Below are 24,759 nucleotides of genomic sequence, written 5' to 3'. Positions count from 1 at the left end.
CTGCTTCCCAGTTTGACCAACCAGAGCAGTGGTTCTCAACCTGTGGGTCCCACATGTTAAGGCCTTCAACTCCCAGAAATCCTAATAGCTGGTAATCTGGCTGGGATTTCTGGGAGTTGTGGGCCAAAACACCTGGGGAACTACAGGTTGAGAACCACTGAACCAGAGGTATCTGAGAACTTCGCAGGGCTGTCTTTGAGGAAAGAAACTCAGTAAAGTTGAACTCCCATTATATACCTTGTTCTGAGAACTATTTAAAGGAGGACATTTGGATTTTTCTCTACTTCGGGTTTTCCACATCAGGAAAGTGGCTGGTGCCAATACCCTACCCTAGCAACCTGGGCTAGGTGGTTCTTGGATGAGGCAGTTCTGAAGCTATAGCTTTCCTATCTTAAACTTCCTCAGACCCCATCTATACTGCCATATAATCCAGTTTCTAATTCCAGATTATCTGCTTTGAACTACATTATATAATCCAGTTCAAAGCAGACAATCTGGATTTAGAAACTGGATTATATGGCAGTGCAGATCCAGTCTCAGGAGCTTCATTCACCACCCCTTAAGCTCTGCCACCATTTATGAGCATTGCTTTCGATACTGGCCAGGAGATTCTGAGAATTGTACCCTGTGCTGGACAGAAAATTCTGGGAGCTGTAGTTCTGTAATCATGTTAGCTGGAGACTATTAGGAAGCATAGACCAAAATAATAACTTTTCTAAGCACTTTTTTATGCTGCTCTTGTAATTTTGCTGCTCTTGGCAGACATTTCCCATTACTTATGTTATGTTTATTTTTATTGTCAGCTATTCTGATAATGTATTTGAAGAATGGGATGTACATATTTTTAAAATTAATGAGCCAATGATTAAGGAAATTCTTTATCATCAACTAAAGGTGTCAGCAAGCATTTTAAACATGTCTAGAATTTTATCTTGGAAGATCTCCATAGGAATTTTATATGGGTGAAGACTACATCAGTTGCCAAATGGTCACCCATTCCGTACCTCATCTTGAACCCATAACAGCAGTGTCAGGAGGTTTTGTTTTCATAGCATGGAGTTAAGCAATACAAACAGCTGCAAATGCCTGCTCATCATATCAGGCAAGTTAGAGAGGCCCAACGTTGCTGGCCTTATTATTAGTCTAAATGTGAGCTCTTGGATGTGTGTGTGGAAAATCACACATTTTCCCATCTTCAAAAACCTTGAAATATTTAATTTAAAAAAACTGGGCAAAACTCTTTGCATAGATTCAAAAATTCAGTCATTTGAGCAGGAAAATGGTTTTCCAGAAAATATTTATTGGTTTTGTGCAGTTGTGCTGCTATTTATGCAAAAACAAGCAGGCCTTGTGGAAATGACATTCCTATGAAGATGCCCTCCAATGTGGAAAAAATGTTGCCAAATGTCCAAAAGAGCCATCCCACAGTCTCACCAAATGAGAAGAAAACTTGTGTAACTCTTCATTCTTGCATATGAGGATGAATTGGGCCACTATTTTATTTATTTATTTATTTATTTATTTATTTATTTATTTCCAATATTTCTACCCCGCCCTTCTCCCCGAGGGGACTCAGGGCGGCTTACACAACTGGTAGGATCACTACCAGTTGTGTCCTTAGTTCCAGGGATAGTCTCTTCCAAGGCTATCTATTTCAGTTCACATTTCAAAAAGAGCACTGCAATCATATTTCATTAAATGCTACCATACACAGTTTCATGCCATTTTCTATGAGTATTTACATCTAGCTATAAAGTGTTTCCTTCCATCTGTCTGAGAACATGTCCAAATGAACATATTTATCTGAAGTGAATGGAATCTGCATTCTAATGAGATTAATTTCTTAAGTGCTCCATATCTGACTACAATGATAAATCTAAAAAGACTTGGTTGGTCTCATAACATGGGAAGAATACTTGTTTAAACTGTTGCTATTGGACAGTCCACAGTTGTTTCAGTCATTTGTGGCTAATAGAGACAACACTTGTCATTTTCTATCTCCAAGTGTACTATATTTTAGGACACAGACAGGCGTGAGATTTCAAGGAGGGCTTGAAGCTGTCTGCCCTGCTTGCTATGGTGAGCTCAAATTAAGGTGGATGTTTGAAGATTGCTCCAGGATGAAATACATTAACCCTAACAGAGGGTACTTATTTAAACAATGTGCATGCATTGCTTTATATATAGAGAGAAATACAATAAAAAGAAATACTGTATAGACAAATGTGTCTACAATTTCAAGCAGACATGCAATAGATATAATAATGGGGAAAGCCAATGCCTAATTGACCTGTTTGCTGGACTGTTCTCCAGGTGCTGAGTGGCAACTTCGATCTCTTCTTTTTTATCTTTCCTTCACTGACCTTCTATATTTGCCATTAAGTTATAGATAAGAAACTAAATAACATCTCCCATTTCCAGTCCACTTTGACAACCGGTAGCTGGATTGGGTGAATGAGGTTTGTTCTGCTTCATGATGCGATGCAAAAAGGATAATATTCCTTCCTGCTGGGTGAGAGTATGAAAGGAACTTGCAATGGGGTCCTGCTTCTGATTTTTATATCCTTCAAGCTGGTTCACCACTGTATGAAACAGGAAATTTCCCTGTTGTATGACATTTCAGCCTGTTTTCAAGCATGGAGAGGCACTGAACTTATCACTGAACTCATCACATGAGTTAAAGTACTTCAGGCTGTCATGTATAGCACCCCTTGGTTGAAAAGAGGCAGAAGTGTCCTGAAAGGAAGGAACTCTGGAAATCGACCTCATTACATTGAGACATTTCACCCTCATAGGACACTTGAGTCTCTTTTCAAGCATGGAGAGGCACAGAGCTTATCACATGTACTGGGATTGAAAAAAGACAGAAATGCCCTGAAAAGAGGGAACTCTGAACACGGGCCAGCAATCTTTTTCAAATCTGCTACCCCCTATTGCACTTTACTTCCATGGTTCCAACTGAAAAATAGGTGGGATGGGAACCATCAAAATTTCCCATCCTGTTTCATTGCCCAACTGCAGTCCCTTGTATCATATATGGTTTGGTGCAGAACAATATTATCCCATGGAAAGAAATGGTTTTAACCTGGAGCACTGTCTCTTGTACCATATGGAGTTTGTGACAGAACAATTTTATCCCATGGGAAGAAGTAGTTCTAGTCTGGTGTCAGTCTCTTTTAATGTAAGGGGCTTTGGGCAGGGCAAAGGATCTCTTGGCTTTCGGATATTGCTGTTTCTCCCGATTTAAAAAAAAGTAATACTGACTGTGTGATGAATGTAAGACAAATGTATTGCCAGTTCTTAGGTTTCCATGTGTGAGTGTGATGTGGAGGCAGAACTCAAAACGGGACTGCTGACGATATAAGAGGATGATTCTCTACGCAAAAAGAACAGTCACCCATGCTTTCCCATCTCAATGTGATGAGGTTATAAGAAGAGAAAAAAGCTAATCATTTGGGGGGGGGGGGTAGGTGAGATCTGAACATAAGGAGGCATTACAACTCATGGTTTAAATTATTATTCCCTCAGTCAGACCACAAATTACCCATGCTGACAACAATGGAGAAATCCCCCGATACAAGACTTGAGTTTTGAAGAACCTGTGGGGTGGACTGTGGAGGGTTCCCCTGAAAAGTGGAGGGTTTGAAAATTGGAAAAGGATGGAAAAAAATATAGCCCACTTCAAGTGGATATTGGCCAGAGTTACATCCAGCAATTTAATTACTTTGTCTTTTGCTTATCTTGCTGTTCAGCATGACTGAGGAAAAAGTGCTCATTGGATTACTAGAAGGAATGCCAAGAACCAGGCCACCAGAGGTAAGTAGTTTAGGAAGGATTCTATGTCATTCTTGTGAACTCTAAGCTGGAAATACGGTATTAGTTCAGCATGTGTCTAGAAACTTCTGTGTCATGGTATAGGATTCGGGATGTTGGATAACTTCAATAAGTAAGTAAGCTGCAGATAAAATTTACTGGTCTTCAGATAAGGAAGCCTTCAACCATCTAGTCATAGACTCATAAATGTGAATATCTACACATTCAACCAGAACACCTATCACAATTGGGGTTGTTGTGTGTTTTCCAGGCCATGTTCCAGAAGCATTCTTTCCTGACGTTTCGCCCACATCTATGGCAGGCATCATCAGAGGTTGTGAGGTTGTGAGCACAATAAACCTGTGATCCCGGCCATGAAAGCCTTTGACAACCTATCACAACTTGTGATTCATCAAACTGAGTTCAGGCATTAACTACACACAATAACTTGTTAGGCAAGTTGAGAGCCAATCTAGAGTAATAACGATTGGACTTCTAGACTGAGAATTGGGACATTCAGACTATGTTCTCCTCCCCCTTGATATTGAGATAAGAAACCCATTGGCTGACTTTGGTCTGGCCTCTCTATCTCATAAAGTTATTGTAAGGTTAAGGTAGAGAGGAGGAAAATAATGCAGGCTACCACAATCCTACTAGAGGAAATAGGAAGATATAATAACTAATAAAGAAGTAGAATAAATAAAATTACAATCTCTCTTTTTTTATAGTGCTTCAAAGACATCAAAAAGAAGGTTCATCAAGTTCTGGGGGCTATGTTTGGCTTGGTGAGATGAGTCACTACATAATGTGTGTGGGTGTGACTTCAAGTTGCCTGTTGACTAGGTCTGTTCTATAGATTTGTTCAGACCCTTCTCCACTTAGCATCTGCTAGGTTCCATGGGGAGAACAGATGAATAGGCCTCTAGAGATACTGTAGCTCCATTATGTATAGATAAATCCCAGAGCAGATTTACAGATCCCCTGACAGGGGTAAGTTTGAGGTCATGGCAAAGAGACTGGGAGAGCCTGAATATAGATTCATACAACCAACTCTGAAGGCAAATCAAAGCAAAGGCATGCAATGGTCTGAAGTGTTAGAATCTTTGACCCAGTTTCTCCACTGGACTTTGAGCCAACATTAACAACAACAACACCTTATTTTTCTATCCCACCACCATCTCCCCAAAGGGACTCGGGGCAGCTAACATGGGGAATTCCAAAGCCAAGGGGCCACTACAGAGAAGGCCCTCTCCCTCATTTCAACAAGCCGAGCCTGTGATAATGGTGGGAACGAGAAGAGGGCTCCCCTGAGGATTGGAGAGATCGTGCAGGCTCGTAGGGGGAATGGCGGTCATGAAGGTAGGCAGGTCCCGAACTGTACAGGGCTTTGTAGGTGATTACCTGCACCTTGAACTAGGACTGGAAAGTGAACGGCAGCCAATGGAGCTCCTTAAACCGGGGGGGGGGGGGGGGGGTTGACCATTCCCTGTAAGTTGCTCCGGTTAGCAATCTGGCTGCCGATCGTTGGACTAATTGTAGTTTCTGGGCCATCTTTAAGGGCAGCCCCACGTAGAGTGCATTGCAATAATCCATCCTGGAAGTAACTAAGGCATGGACCACCGTGGCCAAGTCAAACTTCACAAAGTAAGGTTGCAGCTGGCGCACAAGTTTTAGTGAAGAATGAATAGTATCTTCACTCCATTCCTCAACAGTCTTCCCACTTTCTTTTTCATGTTTTTGATTTTGGGAGATAATATAATTTGGAAAATAGAAAATTGAAAGATATACCAAGGATATCATTGAAACAAATAAAAATAAAGTATGTGACTATGGATTCACATGTAAGACAACATGTTGGTTGCAATGGGGACTAGACTAAGAAGGGCTTTACTACTTAATGTAAGGATGGAGAACATTTAGGATGTTATCTCATGCCCCCCCCCTTCTCCATTTCTAGACACTTTGAAAACAGAGAGATAACAATGTATAACAAAGCCCTTCTCACAATGCAGGGGGAAATCCTGCTAGTGCACGTCATAAATCATTAGGAAAGTGTCTCAGAAGTCCTTGAAAATGGGGGGGGGGGGGGGAGGGAAATCAGAGATTGTCTTCTGAGCTCAGGAATTGGAGAAAATAGGGAAAAAAACCCACATAGGCTGGGAGCTGTCAAATTTGCTTCAGTGATATGGAGTAAGGGACAGTCCCCTACCAATCATTAACATTTCTGTCCCAAAATCCTGCTTCATGAGCATAGCATAATAATTTTTTAATTAATTTAATAATTCAAAATACTGAAATTTCAAAATATCTTTATTTTTCCAGTCTGTACTGTTAGCTTTTAAAGTTTGGGATTTTTGCATTGGAGAGTACTGAGATTGGGCCCAGTTTCCCAGAATGGAGTTTCTTTCAAATTAGTACCTGGGGTCTACTCCAGAACAGCAGGATTGGAGGGGAAAGACCAGTATTCCCAGAGTTGTGTCGCTTTAAAATCCGTGCCTGGGGTCTACTCCAGAGCAGCAGGATTGGAGGGGAAAGCCCAGTATTCCCGAAGTTGTGTCTCTTTAAAATCTGTGCCTGGGGTCTACTCCAGAGCAGCAGGATTGGAGGGGAAAGCCCAGTATTCCCAAAGTTGTGTCTCTTTAAAATCTGTGCCTGGGGTCTACTCCAGAGCAGCAGGATTAGAGGGGAAAGCCCAATATCCTCAAAGTCCCCCCTTTTTTAAAAAAATAAAGTGCATGGGAACTGTCCTTGCTGGTATGATAAATCTGAAAATGGATTATTTTGGGAGAAAAGGCAAAAAAGAACAACATGTGAAAAGGAATGACAAATGGAACTATGTGCTTTGTAATGCTACAGGATTAAATGCCATGGTGATATGTCACTCCCCCCCCCCCCCCATGGGATAACGTCCTTAGGCTACCAGATGGTCTTGGTTACAAGTCCCACAATTCCATACCATTGACTACATTGTTTGGTTTTTGGAGTTGAAGGCCAAAGTTCCCCTCCCTAATCCAGTGAAAGACGGGATAAATGTTATACATTATTTATAACCCTACTTATGAAGCAGTAAGGATATGAAACACTCTAGTTTCACTTCTGTCCATTCCTAAGGATAATGTTTTTATTTTTGGTGATTTACATTGTTTGACTTTTTATGTGTTTTATTATTATTTATGCTATTGCTTTGCTGTAAGCCGCTCCAAGTCCCTTTGGGAGATGGGCAGGATATAAATAAAGCAGAAGGAAATGCTGTTTGAAGTAGCATAGTAAGTGGCACAATGACAAAAATTAAGTGCGTGATGCTATAACATGTGTAAGTAGGTGAACAACTGATTTAAGACAGAAGGGATCTTTGTCCTACCTTCTCCCTGTGTGTGCCCTTTGCATCCTTTATTACTTCTCTCTTCACTTTCTTTTCCATTTTCTTACAGAAACACATGGTTTGACATTTCAGTGGTTTTTTTAAAAAACACATTAATCTAACAATTTTCTGCAAATATATGTTTCAACTTAAAAGTTTCCTGTAAAACTGCTGACCTTCATTAGCCAAAGTACACAACCATCTAAGGAAAGCAAGGGTGGGGAAGCCACATTTAAATGTGTTTTTCTTCTCTTCTTTACAAGTGTCAAAGTATTACACATCCTTCTTTAGATTCTGATTAAATCTTATTGAAAACTCAACTACAAACATGACATTGCAAGGTCTGATATTTATTTTCTGTTTCAGATACAACCACATGAAATGTCCTTCTGGAAGTTTCTTCATATAGTTAAATATGCTCAAGGAAATCAGACTTCTATTGTTTGATTTACAAATATTACTTCTTACTCTGCAAACCATGTCCCTTATGCCAGCAATCCCATTATGTGTTAAGCCATATTCATTTAGCCAAGTACTGTCTATTCTATGAGTCCCAATATTGAGAGAAAGGTGGAATAAAAAGTTAGTAAATAAATGAAAATAAATATTAAGAATAGCAACAATGCTGTAGGCAATGCAGGCAAAGATATTTGTTGTTACTAGTTACCAGGTGTGTGCATTTTGGCTGAACCTCAAGATGTTTCTGCTATCTGGATTTTGGGGGGCCCACAGATCCATTTTTGTGCGGCTCCCGAAAATGGATGTTTTCGGTTCACAGCCAGAAAATGCAGCTACACCCGGCCCGTTGGTGACAATGGGGGCCTTAAAAGGTTCTCTTTACAGTCATTTTTAGGGCTATTGCGATGAAAATGGCCACACTTGGAGGACACATCTACAACTGCTGGCCCGCCAAGTTTCATAACATTTGGGTCATCCCCTGATTTTTAGGAATTTATTTTCTTTCAGTAAATAAAATTTTCTTTAAGAATTCCCGGTGTGCTGATGGAAATTGGAGTTAGAGAGAGATGACGGGTTCTGTCGGCTTGGGAAAGCTTCCACAAAAGCTCATTTTTTATTATTAGGTGGCAACATCCAAATTATTATTATTAAATGAAATTAAGAGGTCACAGAGCATAGAGAGAACTTGTGATGAGATTGGAAAGGAAAGAATTTGTTAGGTATTGGTGGTAAGTTTAGATAAGTAAGTAGGTAGTTATTCTGAGAATGAGACTTTGCTGTTTACTGGAATTCCTATAATTATTAACAATAATATTTTAAAAGTACTTTCTGAAAGGGAGGAGGGAGAGAAGAAGCTAAAGGCTTTAGCAAGTGACTCAAAGCTCAGAGACACCCTAAAAGAAAAGCACACCCACTTACACGTCCCCAAATGACAGGCACCTACCCACCCACCCACCCACCCTTTCTAACTCCCAGTCCCACTAAATAAAGAATAAAAAATAAAGGCAAATAAAGGAAAATAAAAAAGATTAAATACAAGAGAGAGGTCAAGGCAAGTCAAAAGCTAATGCTGACAGCCAGCGGCAATCAGACTGAAGCACCTCCCTCCAGAGCAGTGGTTCCTAACCTTTGGGCCGTAGCTCAGCAGTGGGCCACAACAAGGAAAATTTGGTCTGCAAACTTTCTTCTTTATTTATTTTATTTTATTTTATTTCTGCAGAGCTGACCAGGCTTGTTCCTGGTTTTTTTTTTGGGTGTCTTGATTCAGAGAATTGCATTGGATAGACCAAATCAACTCTAGATTATTAAATATGTTTTTCTGTGGGAAAGCAGATGGCAACTACTGGATGGCATATGTTATGTATCAGAAACTAGAGCTGATGTGGTCTATCCAATACAATTTTCTGAATAAGCACCCCAAATAACCAAACCAAATCTAAAGTTGCCCAAAAATGGATTTCTAACCCTTTTGGTACTAAAGTTGGAGAGTGGTCCCTAGTCAAAAAAAGGTTGGGAACCACTGTTCTAGAGCCAGGATGTAACTGAGCAATGGAGGTGCTTTCCCCATTAAATAGACACACCTTGCATAAGACACATCACAGATTTCTTCTATTCTGATTGGCCCAACAAGCAGGACTCACAGGGAAATGCCATGAGAGCACATGGCACCATCTGCCTATGTACGCAGGCATTTGAAGAATAAGCATGTGTTGGCTTCGACACGATCTGAATTACGGCTCTTGTATAAGGTCTGGTGGATGAATGGCATAAGCACTTTGCATTGTTTTAAACTTTGTATATTGTATTTTATGACTGTTTTAACTTTTTTAACGTTTTAGTTCATTGTATAACAGTGTAACGGCATTAATTGCCACTTGTAAGCCGCCCTGAGTCCCCTCGGGTGAGAAGGGCGAGGTACAAATAATTGAAATAAATAAATAAATAAATAAAATCTCCACACACCGTAACCAGCAGCCACGTGGTCTGGCTCAGTAAAAAAAAAACAAACCATGGCAACAGAGCCCTTGCCATTATGGACATCCAAAGAAGCTGAATAAGCCAAAGGGAAACAGCCAAAATGAATCTATGCACAGGTCTACTAGCTACTCTTTGGATTTAACATTGAGAAAAGTAGTTTTCAACAGCATTCCATTTTTGTTGTTCTTGTAACTCACTTTGACCCCTTCTACATTGCCATATAACCTAGCTCAAAGCAGATAATGTGGATTTTATATGGCAGTGTGGAAGGGGCCTTTGAGACAACATTGGTAATGGGAAATAATTTACTATTGCAATAGTGTTCCTTTAAATTATTGGAACCCAGGATCTTGCAGCATCCAAGGCTTTTTAAAAAGAAAATAATTTATTCCACCACCAGCCCCCAACACTCCTGGAATGTGTATAAGGCATTTGCCCTGTTTCCCCCCTGAATTGTTCTAAGGGCCGAATAAGGCTTTTTTTCCAACAGGAAGTACCCAGAAATCAATCTCCTAGCCATTTCCTTCTCAGAAAAAGAAAGCCATCTTCAACCTCAGCAACACGGAATGGACGAAGGATTGGGGGAAATCCAACCCCAAATAGGGAAACAAGTTGTCCAGGAACACTTAGCCTCTCTAAACGAATTCAAGTCCCCAGGGCCAGATCAGCTACACCCAAGAGTACTGAAGGAACTAGCAGAAGTTATTTCAGAACCACTGGCAATTATCTTCGAGAGTTCTTGGAGAACGGGAGAAGTCCCAGCAGATTGGAGGAGGGCGAATGTGGTCCCTATCTTCAAGAAGGGAAAAAAGAACGACCCAAACAATTACCGTCCGGTCAGCCTCACATCAATACCAGGCAAAATTCTGGAAAAGATCATTAAGGAAGTGGTCTGCGAACACTTAGAAACAAATGCGGTCATTGCTAATAGTCAACACGGATTTACCAAAAACAAGTCATGCCAGACTAATCTGATCTCTTTTTTCGATAGAGTTACGAGTTGGGTCGATACAGGGAATGCTGTGGATGTAGCGTACCTGGATTTCAGTAAGGCCTTCGACAAGGTCCCCCACGACCTTCTGGCAAACAAACTAGTAAAATGTGGGCTAGACAAAACTACGGTTAGGTGGATCTGTAATTGGCTAAGCGAACAAACCCAAAGGGTGCTCACCAATGCGTCGTCTTCATCATGGAAAGAAGTGACAAGTGGAGTGCCGCAGGGCTCCGTCCTGGGCCCGGTTCTGTTCAACATCTTTATTAACGACTTAGACGAAGGGTTAGAAGGCACGATCATCAAGTTTGCAGACGACACAAAACTGGGAGGGATAGCTAACACTCCAGAAGACAGGAGCAGAATTCAAAACGATCTTGACAGACTAGAGAGATGGGCCAAAACTAACAAAATGAAGTTCAACAGGGACAAATGCAAGATACTTCACTTCGGCAGAAAAAATGGAAATCAAAGATACAGAATGGGGGACGCCTGGCTTGACAGCAGTGTGTGCGAAAAAGACCTTGGAGTCCTCGTGGACAACAAGTTAAACATGAGCCAACAATGTGATGCGGCTGCTAAAAAAGCCAATGGGATTCTGGCCTGCATCAATAGGGGAATAGCGTCTAGATCCAGGGAAGTTATGCTCCCCCTCTATTCTGCCTTGGTCAGACCACACCTGGAATACTGTGTCCAATTTTTGGCACCACAGTTGAAGGGAGATGTTGACAAGCTGGAAAGCGTCCAGAGGAGGGCGACTAAAATGATTAAGGGTCTGGAGAACAAACCCTATGAGGAGCGGCTTAAAGAGCTGGGCATGTTTAGCCTGCAGAAGAGAAGGCTGAGAGGAGACATGATAGCAATGTACAAATATGTGAAGGGAAGTCATAGGGAAGAGGGAGCAAGCTTGTTTTCTGCTGCCCTGCAGACTAGGACACGGAACAATGGCTTCAAACTACAGGAAAGGAGATTCCACCTGAACATCAGGAAGAACTTCCTCACTGTGAGAGCTGTTCGACAGTGGAACTCTCTCCCCGGGGCTGTGGTGGAGGCTCCTTCCTTGGAGGCTTTTAAGCAGAGGCTGGATGGCCATCTGTCGGGGGTGCTTTGAATGCGATTTCCTGCTTCTTAGCAGGGGGTTGGACTAGATGGCCCATGTGGTCTCTTCCAACTCTACTATTCTATGATTCTATGATTCTATGATTCCTGTTTAAAGAAAGCCTCTCGTGAGCATAAAATGAGCCTGCCAAAACATAGAAGTTTGACCACTAAAAATGGGGGGTGAAGGGTGGCACCTTCCTTGCTATTGTCTGAACCAGAGGTTCCCAAACTTATTTGGCTTAACACCCTTTTTTTCAGGAAAAAAACTCAATGCAGCCCTGGAAATCTACCTTAAGCATTGTTTTATGTATCTATATTTCTACCCACACTCTACAACATGTTGTTATAAATAATACACCTTGAAGCTTGGCCTTATAAAATTATTTATTAAAATCAACCATAGTAAATTTTTCATTCCCCACAGAAAATTAAGATAATAAAAGATATATTAAAATAAAAATTATGAATCACATTAAAAACAATCCTAAATGAGAAGCATGAATCTGGTGTGCTGCTATCAATTTATTGATTTCAGCATGAATTAAACATTTTAACTACTTATTGTACTTGCACCATTATTAACTGACTATCATACAATTCAGAAAAAAAAATCCAAATCAGATTTCATACATGTTTCAGTTCCCCCACAGGATAATATCACCCATTTTGGGAAGCACTAATATGACCCAACACTATTTCAAACAATAAGTTATTTAGCTACAACTTATCCAGTTAAACAGTTTCAATTACTAGTACTTGTGATAATAAATTATTTTAGAAGTGACTATTGTTTAATTTTTTAAAACATGATTTTCAACCTAACACTCCAAATTAGGTTGGACATAATATCCTTAACATAACATCCTTAATGATATTACATGATGACCCACAAACATTGGTCACTAAACAACCAATATGACTTTCTCTGCTTGGGTTTATATGTGGGTTTCATAATGTCTTGGTCCAGAGTTGTTTAGGTCTTTACGTGGTCACAACAAAAAGTGTGAACATAGCTTAATAGCTATCAGAGAAAAAAAGTAGCATTCTTTTAATAAAAATGTAGTAATTTGATATCTTGTTCACTAGGTGCTATTTTTCACATTAGCTGCAGTTTATGAACACAGTAATAATTGTAGCCCACATATAGCACTTTACAGTCAGCCCTCTAGTATAGAAAAATAATTTTACACACTTTATAAAAAGTACTGTATATATTAAATAATCTGATATCAGTATATAGTAAAAAGTAACAGCAATTTCATTCTCAGTATGGGTTTTCTTAGTTTATGTGTATATACACACACAAACACAAACACAGAGAATTGCATGTGAAAATTTCTAGAAAATCTATATAAATAAAAATGTAATGTCAGTTTTTTAGGACCTCATATCTCCCAAACTATTCCACCGAATGCTATGAAATTTGGACACAACATAGCAATTGAACTAATGCGTGTTTCAAGCCTACAATCACAAACCTGACCCACCTGAGAAAAGTAAAAACAATCCCCTAAGCAACGGCCAATCAGGCTCCTCCCCCCCTAGCTAATGTCCTAACAGACAGCTTCTCTCTTAGCAATGCCCAAGCACTCCCCGCCTCCCTTAGCAACCATTGTAACAGATGGCTCCTTCCCTTAACAGTTATTATTTATTTATTTACATTATTTATATTCTGCCCTTCTCAACCCGAAGGGGACTCAGGACGGATTACATCTATATATATAAAAGAGTGATGGAATCAGGGCACCGGACAAAACAGCAAAACTACAGGCCCCCCAACCTCGAAATTTGACAACACAACCCATCATCCACGCCACTAGGTTGATACAACAAAAAGAAAAGAAAAATAAAGTCCTAATTAGAGGGAGAGCAATAATTTTTTTATCCATTGCTGCCAGTTTAGAGGGCTAATCTCTGCCCACTTGGTCTCCTACCAACCAAGGGACAGCCAGGGTTCAGTTAGGGGACAGGCAGACTTAGGCCTCACTTAGACTTCTTTCACAGATTATCTCATTTGCACTGGATTATATGGCAGTGTAGACTCAAGGCCCTTCCACACAGCTATATAACCCATTTATAATCTTATATTATCTGCTTTGAACTGGATTATCTTGATTCCACACTGCCATATAATCCACTTCAGTGTGCATTTTATATAGCTGTGAAGAAGGGGCCTCATATAATCCAGTTCTAAGCAGATAATATAAGATTGTCAATATACAGCAAAGTCTCACTTATCCAGCATAAACAGGCTGGCAGGATAAGTGAATATGTTGGATAATAAGAAGGGATTCAGGAAAAGCCAATTAAACATCAAATTAGGTCATGATTATAAAATTAAGCACCAAAACATCATATTATACAACAAATTTGACAGAAAAAGTAGTTCCATGCACAGTAATGCTATGTAGTAATTACAGTAGAGTCTCACTTATCCAACACTCGCTTATTCAACGTTCTGGATTATCCAACGCATTTCATAAATTCATAAAAACAGTAATTACTACATAGCATTACTGCGTATTGAACTACTTTTTCTGCCAAATTTGTTGTCTAGCATGATGTTTTGGTGCTTCATTTGTAAAATCATAACCTAATTTGATGTTTAATAGGCTTTTCCTTAATGCCTCCTTATTATCCAACATATTCGCTTATCCAACATTCTGCCGACCCGTTTATGTTGGATAAGTGAGACTCTGCTGTACTGTATTTACAAATTTACCACTAAAATATCACAATGAATTTAAAACACTGACTACAAAAACATTAATTATGAAAAGGCAGACTGTGTTGGATAATCCAGAACATTGTATAAGCGAATGTTGGATAAGTGAGATTCTACTTTAATATGAAATAATTACTAGGATAGAATAATGCAGAACAATATAATCTCTAAAACCAGGACAGTACATAAAGACCAACAGTCTGCAAGCAGGGAAATTGGAAATTCCACAAAAGAAACAATCAGGGCCAGCTAACACCTCCCAAGAAAGGATTCTTCCAGAAAGGAAGCTGAGAAGGGAGTGAAGCACTGTGTATTACCAAAGTCATTATTATTACTATTACTATTATTATTATTATTATTATTATTATTATTATTATTATTATTGTGTTGCGGTCAACCATGAAAATGAATACAATCTGGCTCCAAGTATTCAAAAACACTAAAATCAGAATATATAAAAATTAATGTGGTATAATAAAACAGAACAATACAATCTCTAAAATCAGAACACTAAATAAAGAACAACACTCTGAAAACAGGGGAATTCCACACAGGAAACAATCAGGGCCAGCTAACACCTCCCAACAAAGTATTCCCATCATCAAAGTCTGGCAAATCCTCTGTTTTCTCAGGGCCACAGACAGTAGAAACACATAAAATATCGCAAAGAACACCACTCTGAAAACAAAGGAATTCCAGACAGGAAACAATCAGGGCCAGCTAACACCTCCCAACAAAAAATTCACTCAGGGAGGAAACAGCCAGGCTTTAAAGCTGCAAGGCCATTACATCCTAATCATTTTTCCTAATTGGAGCATTCATACTTGCCTCCAAGAGACAAAAAAAACAACAAAACAATCAGAAATATTGTATATTCACAACCTTTAGGAAATAATATCCCCTGATGGCGCAGTGTGTTAAAGTGCTGAGCTGCTGAACTTCTGGACTGAAAGGTATGAATTGGGGGAGTGGAGAGAGCCCCCACTGTTAGCCCCAGCTTCTGCCAACCCAGAAGTTCAAAAACATACAAATGTGAGTGCATCAATAGGTACTGCTCCGGTGGGAAGGAAACGCCGCTCCATGTAGTCATCCCACATGACCTTGGAGGAGTCTACGGACAACGCCGGCTCTTCAGCTTAGAAATGGAGATGAGCACCAACCCCCAGAGTCAGGGGAAAACGTTTACCCTTTACCTTAACTACCACCAATTCCTCAATACTTTATTTCCCATACCACCATACTTCGCCACAGCAACGGGTGGCCGGGCACAGCTAGTTATACACATACAGGGCAAACATTCAATGCCCATAAACACATCAAACCGAGACAGAGACAGACAGGCGGACAGATGCAGGGGCAAGTTAACCTTCTCCTGAGGGGATGTTCGATTCTGGCCACAGGGGGGAGCAGCTGCATCATCATCCACTCTGATGGCACTTCCTCATTTCCTCATTCCAATGTTGTAAATTAGTTAAACTTGCCTCCCCACTTTTATAAGTGGTACCTTATTTCCTACTTGATAGATGCAACTATCTTTCGGGTTGCTAGGTCAGCAACAAGCAGGGGCTATATTTTATTTTTAATTGACAGGTGCTCACCCCGCCACAGGCTGGCCTCGAACTCATGACCTCATGGTCAGAGTGATTTATTGCAGCAGCTGCTCACCAGCCTGCACCACAGCCCGGCAATGGCGCAAGCAACAGCCAAGCAGCCTCCACCCTTTAGCAACCTGCGTGTGCAGGGCTGCAAGGGACAGCTAGGTGAAGCCGAGGCTCTGAGGCCTAGCCACGGAAAAGATGTCAGGAGCAACTTCAGAAATTGCAAGCCACTTCTAGTGTGAGAGAATTGGCCATGATGGGGGTGGTAGGTCTCCTATTTTTATTTTTTTGTTTTTTGAAAAAATTCCTGATGTAAAAGTGATCAGGGAATGCAGAGGTGTGAGAAAAGAAAGCACAGAGACCTTAAGGATTTCATAAGACTCCCCATGAAGGCCGATCTTTCAAATCTTGAATGACAGAAACGTTGCCAAAATTGATAACAAAAAAGGGCATGTCTATCACCAAACTGACAGCATTTATTTGAAAACAAAGTCAGTGGTTTGCAAACTACCATCTGTGTCAATTGTGTTCTTATACAAGCTTGACATTTGAAACAAAATAAAAACATGTGTATTAAGTTAAAAAGGAGAGAAGAAAAGGCAATAATAATTTCTTCTGTTTTTGATTTTTAGATATGATGAGTGATGGTGCTTATGTAGCCACATGGTGCTTATGTTGCTTAGGACCACTAAAATCCAAGAGGGAGGTTTCAGCAGAACCTCAACATTTGAAAAAGCACTAAAATGTCATTTGGGAGAAGAGTTTGAATGGGCCCAATGGAGCCTGAGCATGCTCAGGAGTCATAGACTTGCCAATTGTTGGTGATAACAGAGTGTGGCTACACGGTTGTAGAAATAATGTACTAAAGTATGCTGGAAGACATCATGGTTGACTGACTAGGACACTAACTGTAATGGTCCTGTAATTATGATGATGATTAATCAATGTTTTCTATACATAATTTTGTTACATTGCAACCTTTTCACTTTAACCCTTGTTACATTGTAACTCTGTGATTATTATTATATCTCCTGTGCTAGAGTGTGGACAAAGCTAAGTGGAAGCACTTTTCCTTCAGCCATCTTGCAGAATTATGAAAGAGATAAGAATCAAAGTGAGAGAGTCCTGATACAGAGCTTAGTTTAGTTTGTTTTCAGGGATGGTCTTACATGGATTCTCTTTCTTCTCCTCTTATATGCCTCAATTGCTTAACATCCTTTTGAGTTCACATTGGACAAGGCCTGACACTCTATCATCAGAAGACAAAATGGCCCTATATCTACAATGTGCGCATGATTTGTATTTTCCTTCTACATTTTCATTTGAAGACAGTGGCATGGAAATCCAAAATATACTACAGTAGCATTACATTGAATGCATTTTAAAGAAGCTTGTAAGCGAACAGCCCATTTCCCCTCTTGATATTTGCTTGGTGTAGTTTAGTCCCATGGGTGCACCTGGCTTAAGTGCTGGTTTAATTGTAGTCTTTCTCTCCTCGTCCTCCTCTCTCTTTCTCTCTCCCCCTTTCTCTGTCAGTGTACAATGGACGAAAACCTGTATCAGCTTTTCAGTTTTACTTCTATATTTCCATCTATTTGTCCCAAAGGAACAAAGCTTTTCACACTGCCAAACAATCTGTATCTATGCAGAGTGAGAACCTGAGAGCAGAATCTTTTTGAGTTGTGGAAATCTGGCTAAAACATGAACATTTAGAGGGCTAAATGGATGGGGATGTAATGGGCATGAATGTAACCCCTCCCACCACACACATCCCCACTATCCAATAGAGTTCTTTGTATGCTGACCATAAAGCTCTGCAGAAGACTTTTCTGATAGGAAACCCTGATAAAACACTTAGTCCTCTTTGCTTTAAAGATATAAGTAGATCTGACTTGTTGTACTCTACCCTGGAACCACACATAAAAAGAGGAAATATAGTTGATCTTCCATATCCACATATTCTGCACCCATGTATTCCACTAGCTGTGCCTGGCCACACATTGCTGTGGAATAGCAGTGAATAGCCTTGCAGCCTCAAAGCCTGGCCATTTTCTTCCTAAGGGAATCCTAGTTTGGCGAACTGAAATACAATTAATACTCTCGGTGCGGCAGGTATGCATGCTGTTATTAGTCACCTTGATTAGCATGTAATGGTCTTGCAAACTCAAAGCCTGGCTGCTTCCTCCCTGGGGGAATCCTTTGTATGGAGGTGTTAGCTGGCCCTGATTGTTGTATTTCTGGAATTCCGTTTGCTTTCTGTTGGTTCCTGTTGTCCTGATGTTATAAATGATATTGTTTTGTATTATTTTTCCAGGGTAAATAAGACTGTTGTAATAGTGGGAGCGAGGATTCTTCCGGCTTGGGAGAATCCTTTGTTGGGAAGTGTTAGCTGGCCCTGAATTCCCAATTTCCCAATTTCCCTGCTTTCCGGGTGTTGCTCTTTATTTACTGTCCTGGTTTAGACTTGTCCTTAATCCCTTCTTATTATCCAACATATTCACTGATCCAACGTTCTGCCGGAGTGTTTATGTTGGAGACTCTACTGTATATTTATAATCTTATATTATCTGGTTAGAACTGGATTATATGAGGCTCCTTATACACAGCTGTATAAAATGCACACTGAAGTGGATTATATGGCAGTGTGCACTCAAGATAATCCAGTTGAAAGCAGATAATATAAGATTATAAATGGGTAATATAGCTGTGTGGAAGGGCCTTGAGTTCCCACTGCCATATAATCCAGTTCAAATGCTCATTAAGGGCCCTTCCACACAGCCCTATAACCCTGTTTAATGGCACATTAAGAGCCCTTCCACATAGCCATACTACCCTGAATATAAGGCAGATAGTCCACAATATCTGAGCTGGGTTGTCTGACTCCACACTGTCATATTACCCAGTTTAATGTGGATTTTATACAGATCTGTGGGAGGGGCCTATGCTTGCAACTCCCCCTGCAACTTATGGGGTGCCCTATGTACCCCAAACAGGGAGAAGAGTGCCATAAGCACAATCCTTGGCACGACTCAAGGGCTGGCTCGGGCCCACATGCTATGCCTCCAAATGGGATGCCTAGAAAACTGCCCCCCAGAACAATGGCGGCCACTCCCTCCTCGTTTCCCTCACACAAAGTGACCCACGGCCATTCCAAAACACCCACGGCCGGGTCCCTGTTCACCTATTTGAATTGAGGGTGGTGGTGCTCCATTTTTCCGAGGGGGGGGGGGGAGAAGATGGCTGCGGCGCCTTTCTTCCTGCCTCTCCTTTAGTCTCTCTCTGAGGGAAAGAAGGCTTGCTCGACGTTTTCTCCCCTTCTTTCCTTCCTTCCTTCCTTCCTTCCTTCCTTCCTTCCTTCCTTCCTTCCTTCCTTCCTTCCTTCCTGCCTTCTCTATCCCTCTCTGTGTTTTTTCAAGTCTCTGGTCTGATTTGGCACCCTCTTTGTGCCTTCCTGGGAAAGGGTGACTAAATTTGGGTTTGGCCTCACGTGCAGCTGTCTCAGCCTCTGTTTTTTTTTTTTTTCAGTCGGACGGGGGCAGCTCCTCCGCACATGCACACAGTGCAGTATTCGGTTTTTTAGTTTTTTAAAAAAAAAATTCCAAAAGCAAACCTTGGTTTTGATATTGTATAAAAGAGACACCATATTACTATGCCTTCGTATATGACTTGAGCATCCACAGATTTTGGTGCTGGAATCAAAACCCACCAAGGGCCCTCAGTACTCTGACAGCTTTAAACCAGTATTTATGGTTGCAGAATATCCCACAGGATAAGGTAAGCTCATGAAACTTGAAGAGATACAGGACCTCATTGTATGATGCTGCTATCCTGTGCTGTTTGCATGATCAAGGATAGCGTCAGCTTACCGTCCTGATGCCCATGGTGATTTGTACAACTGAAAAGCATCAATGGTCTGTTGTCCCGTGGCATGATCAGGGGCAATCGATGGATTTTACCCATCAACAGCAGGGGACAGGTTGATCACAGGGAGGTAATGGTAATGTCCAACCCACAATGCTTTTGCTGTCCAGGGCAGAACAGCAAAATGAAAATTGAATTTCATTTTCAGATATCCCTTTGGTGTCCCATGAATTAAAAAATATGTCAGGTACCTTTCGTAGGCAAATCATACTCTCACAGCCTCAGAAGAAGCCAAAGACACTTAAGTAATATCACTGAAGTAGCTACCATTTTGAGAACAGCAATTGGAGTAAAAACATTGCAACGGGTTTGCTTGTTCCTCACTTTAGTCTCCCAAGACACTCTTTTATCAAGCCTGCAGCAGCAGCAAATATCAGGCTCTTCCTAACCATTAGATCTACAATGGATCTGCTTATGAATGAACTGGCACACATCATAGAAACAGAGCCGAGGGCTTTGCCACCTCAGAAATTGCTCACAGCTAATGGAAACATAATTCAAAGGGGAAGTGGCGCTGTGGATGTCCAAAGTGAAAAGCTTTTGTTTTCAATTAGGTCCTGCAGCTTCCCTTTCTCATTACATGCTACATCAGAGTCTCAATGAACTTCCGAACTTTATTTCCTCTTCTGGCACATCTGCTAAATCAATGCATAAAATGACCTACTAATCCTCCTAATTGGAGAAATTCATTTAGTAGACTTATCTTTTCTACCACTGAGGATTCTATCATTGCTTCCACAAAATTTACAGTCAGCCTAACCTGTGTGATGAGCAGGAATGTAATTCTCTGCTAATTTCCTTCTTGAAGGAAGCAGCATGCAATTTTACCAATTTTCTTCCTGCTGTGATAAATTCCTTAAACACTATGCATTTTTCAAACAGCATTTCTAATTTGGGCTTTATTCTATTTGTAAAATTTGCTTATATTTGTTTTAGAGAAAACAGCAGTTTCTGTCCAGTAAATAATATTTCTGTGTACAGAATGCTGTTTTCTGTGTAGGATAAACTATAGTTGAAAACTTCTGCATAAAATCCACCCCTTGTTGTGAACAACACAAAATCTCATTTCTTGCAAAGAAAATCCTGTTTGTTTTACCATTTTTATGCATTTATTTACAGTCTGAAACTGTAAAGATTCACTATTCAGCATTCTCTTCTTCAGAGTACCCCAACACTCTAGAAACAAATTTTGACCCTTTTAAATATTTTTGAATTTTGTCTTAATCTCTAGTGATTAGTGCTATTTTACTAACATTCATACTGATAACACTCTGATTATTTTCCTTAGCATTTAAAATCAATTACACAAAAATAACACCAGAAAGCTGGGGTGTCAAACTCATTTTCACCAAGGTCCACATCAGCCTTATGGTTGTTCTCAAAGGGCTAGCTGTAATTGTAAGTCTGTATAAATGTAACTGCATTGCCTTGCTACTGAAAGCCTTGCAGGCCACATAAAATGATGTGGTGGACTGGATTTGGTTTCACACGTATGTCATAAAGCAACGAGAACTTGTGAATTAGGCACAGCAGGTAGTTTTACTGCTGGACTAGCTGAAATGGGCATTGGGATGAAGCATCTACGGAGTTTTCATGGTGCATAGAATTGAGGGCCAGTGGTCTCATGGGGCAAGGGGAATCAGCTTCTGAAAACACATTTCTCTCCTGGAAAGTCTCACTAGCTGAGACATAGTTTGGGCATGCTGAAGGCATCAACCAAATATTCCAAGTATGTTTTCCTAGGAATTGCTTACTACCTAGCTGAAAGGACAGCAGGATATGGTTCCAATGTGGAGTAAACCACCTAGGCTAATCTACTGATGTGTATAATCAACAGGTTCAGAAGAATATGTATATGCTTTCTGGATTAGGCTACTAGGAAGGAAGTGTCACTGACTTTATTGCTGTGTATATCTATTGCCCCCGGTGACGCAGAGGGTTAAATTGCTGAGCTGCTGAACTTGCTGACCAAAAGGTCAGTGGTTCAAATCCAGGGAGCAGGTTGAGCTGCTAGACCCAGCTTCTGCCAACCTAGCAGTTCGAAAACATGCAAATGTGAGTGGATCAATAGGTATCACTCTGAGAGGAAGGTAATGGCACTCCATGCAGTCATGCTGGCCACATGACCTTGGAGGTGTCTACAGACAGTGCCGGCTCTTTGGCTTAGAAATAGAGATGAGCATCAACACCCAGAGTCAGAAACAACTAGACTTAATGTCAGGGGAAAACCTTTACCTTTACTTTACCTATATCTATGAAATGTGTATGACTGGAGCCTTCCTTGGAAGTGTCCTGTGCAATACATTCAGCTGGTCACTGGGGGCTAGGTGGTCATTCTTTTTCATTGAGAAATTAACTTCTCCAAGCAGTGTGCCAAGGACTACTTCTGTCATTGCCAGTGAGAGAGTTTTGGCTCGATGTGCCTGCATTTATCTCTCAACCAAAATCAACCAAGCATTATTTGGTAGGGGAATAGCAGACATCATGGTGAAAATGCAAAATGCCACTTCTAATAGGGCATTCATATCACTGAAGGCACTGAGCGTTTTAGGAAGTCTCTAAATAGTTAATTGGTTTAGAAATAATCTGGATGCCTAATATTGTGCAGAATGAAAAACAGCAAGCGTTTGGAAACTGTGCTGCTGAGGGAACTATGTTGGTTCTTATGACCTTTCTGAGTGAAACGTCAACTCCATCCATTATTTTAAATTCTCTATTTCAGAAATGGACATCTTATGAGATGGGCTGCTCAAGACAAAGCAGTCATTTTTGAGACAGCTCTTCATTAAAAATAAAAAATGTTCTCAGGCGATATTAATCATCCTGATGATTGTGGCTTTTTCATTACATAGTGCAGTATAACTTCTTTATCTGTAGGAGATAATATCCTTTTGGTTGCAACTTTGGCCCTCCAATAGATAATAAATGATTCTTCAATGATCACTGAAATGCAGGTAACTGCCGGTGATGTACAGCCAGACAGAAATGATGCAATTATGCTTTATGCTGCTCATCTGATTCATAGCTAGGCCTTCAATATTCCATGCTATTGTTGTGGAGCAGAGACAGCCTTTTCTTCCTATCGCAGTAAATAGTTCTGACACCAAATTGATGGATCATTTTCCCCTTCCACACAAAGGGCTCACTGCTTTCAAATGCAAACGAATCTAGGAACCACAGTGCCTAATATGTCATATTAGAACCATTCATCCAAAGTAACATTTTATATAGGGAAGAAAACAGGTTATTTCCCTCATAGAGAGAGGCTAGGTGTCTGGAATAAATGTGAGACAAGCTAACAGGAACTTTATAATTTCATGCAGTGTGACATGTAGACCCAGGGAGCCTTATGCGACAGTCTTTCATAACAGGGAGTACCAACCCCAGAAGAGTGAGTCCTACAATTAGGAAGAAGTAGCTATCTCAAGCAGCTGATTTTTCTTCTTCTTTTTCATTCGGTCAGTCCGACTCTTTGTGACCTCATGGACCAGTCTGCACCAGAACTCCCTGTCGGCCATCGCCGCCCCCAGTTCCTTCAAGTTCATGCCAGTCACTTCAAGGATACCGTCCATCCATCTTGCCCTTGGTCGGCCTCTCTTCCTTTTTCCTTCCTTTCCCCAGCATCATGATCTTTTCCAAACTTTCCTGTCTTCTCATGATGTGGCCAAAATACTTCATCTTTGCCTCTAATATCCTTCCCTCCAGTGAGCAGCCGGGCATTATTTTCTGGAGGATGGACTGGTTGGATCTTCTTGAGGTCCAAGGCACTCTCAGGATTTTCCTCCAGCACCAAGGTTCTATCTTCTTTTGCTCAGCCTTCCTTATGGTCCAGCTCTCGCATCCATAGGTCACTATGGGGAATACCATTGCTTTCACTATGCGAACCTTCGTTGCCAGTGTGATGTCTCTGCTTTTCAGTATTTTGTCGAGGTTGGCCATTGCTCTCTTCCCAAGAAGTAAATATCTTCTGATTTCCTGGCTGCAGTCTGCATCTGCAGTGATCTTCATGCCTAGAAATATAAAGTCTGTAACTGCCTCCACGCTTTCTCCCTTTATTTGCCAGTTATCAGTCAGTCTGGTTTCCATAATCTTGGTTTTCTTGATGTTTAACTACAGCCCGGCTTTTGCACTTTCTTCTTTCACCTTGGTGATAAGGCTCCTCAACTCCTCCTCACTTTCAGCCATCAGAGTGGTATCATCTGCATATCTAAGGTTGTTAATGTTTCTTCCAGCAATTTGAACTCTGGCCTTGGAATTGTCAAGCTCTGCGGGTCGCATGATGTGTTCTGAGTACAAGATGAATAGTTAGGGTGAAAGTACACAGCCCTGTTGTACTCCTTTCCCAATCTTGAACCAGTCTGTTGTTCCATGGTCTGTTTATACTGTGGCTACTTGGTCTTTATACAGATTTCTCAGAAGACAGACAAGGTGACTTGGTATCCCCATACCACCAAGAACATGCCATAGTTTATTATGATCCACACAGTCGAAGGCTTTAGAATAGTCAATAAAGCAGAAGTAGATGTTTTTCTGAAACTCCCGGGCTTCCTCCATTATCCAGCGGATATTGGCAATTTGGTCTCTTGTTCCTCTGCCTTTTCTAAACCCAGCTTGTACATCTGACAACTCTCGCTCCATGTATTGCTGGAGTCTGCCTTGCAGGATCTTGAGCATTACCTTACTGGCATGGGAAATAAGTGCCGCTGTACGGAAGTTTGAGCATTCTTTAGCATTTCCCTTTTTTGGTATGGGGATGTAAATTGATTTTTTACAATCTGATGGCCATTCTTGTGTTTTCCATATTTGCTGGCAT

The 24,759-nt window shown here is 40.8% G+C and overlaps 1 protein-coding gene across 1 annotated transcript in view; it reads right to left on the bottom strand.

Annotated features, from left to right (window-relative positions):
• The window catches only part of olfm3 (olfactomedin 3), a 207,481-nt gene that overhangs the window by 93,568 nt on the left and 89,154 nt on the right, over window positions 1-24,759 (bottom strand). The gene's annotated exons all lie outside the window — the stretch shown is intronic.

The sequence above is a fragment of the Anolis carolinensis genome, chromosome 4, assembly GCF_035594765.1.
Source record: "Anolis carolinensis isolate JA03-04 chromosome 4, rAnoCar3.1.pri, whole genome shotgun sequence".
Lineage (NCBI taxonomy): Eukaryota > Metazoa > Chordata > Lepidosauria > Squamata > Dactyloidae > Anolis > Anolis carolinensis.
This window is presented reverse-complemented; position numbering and strand designations above follow the sequence as displayed.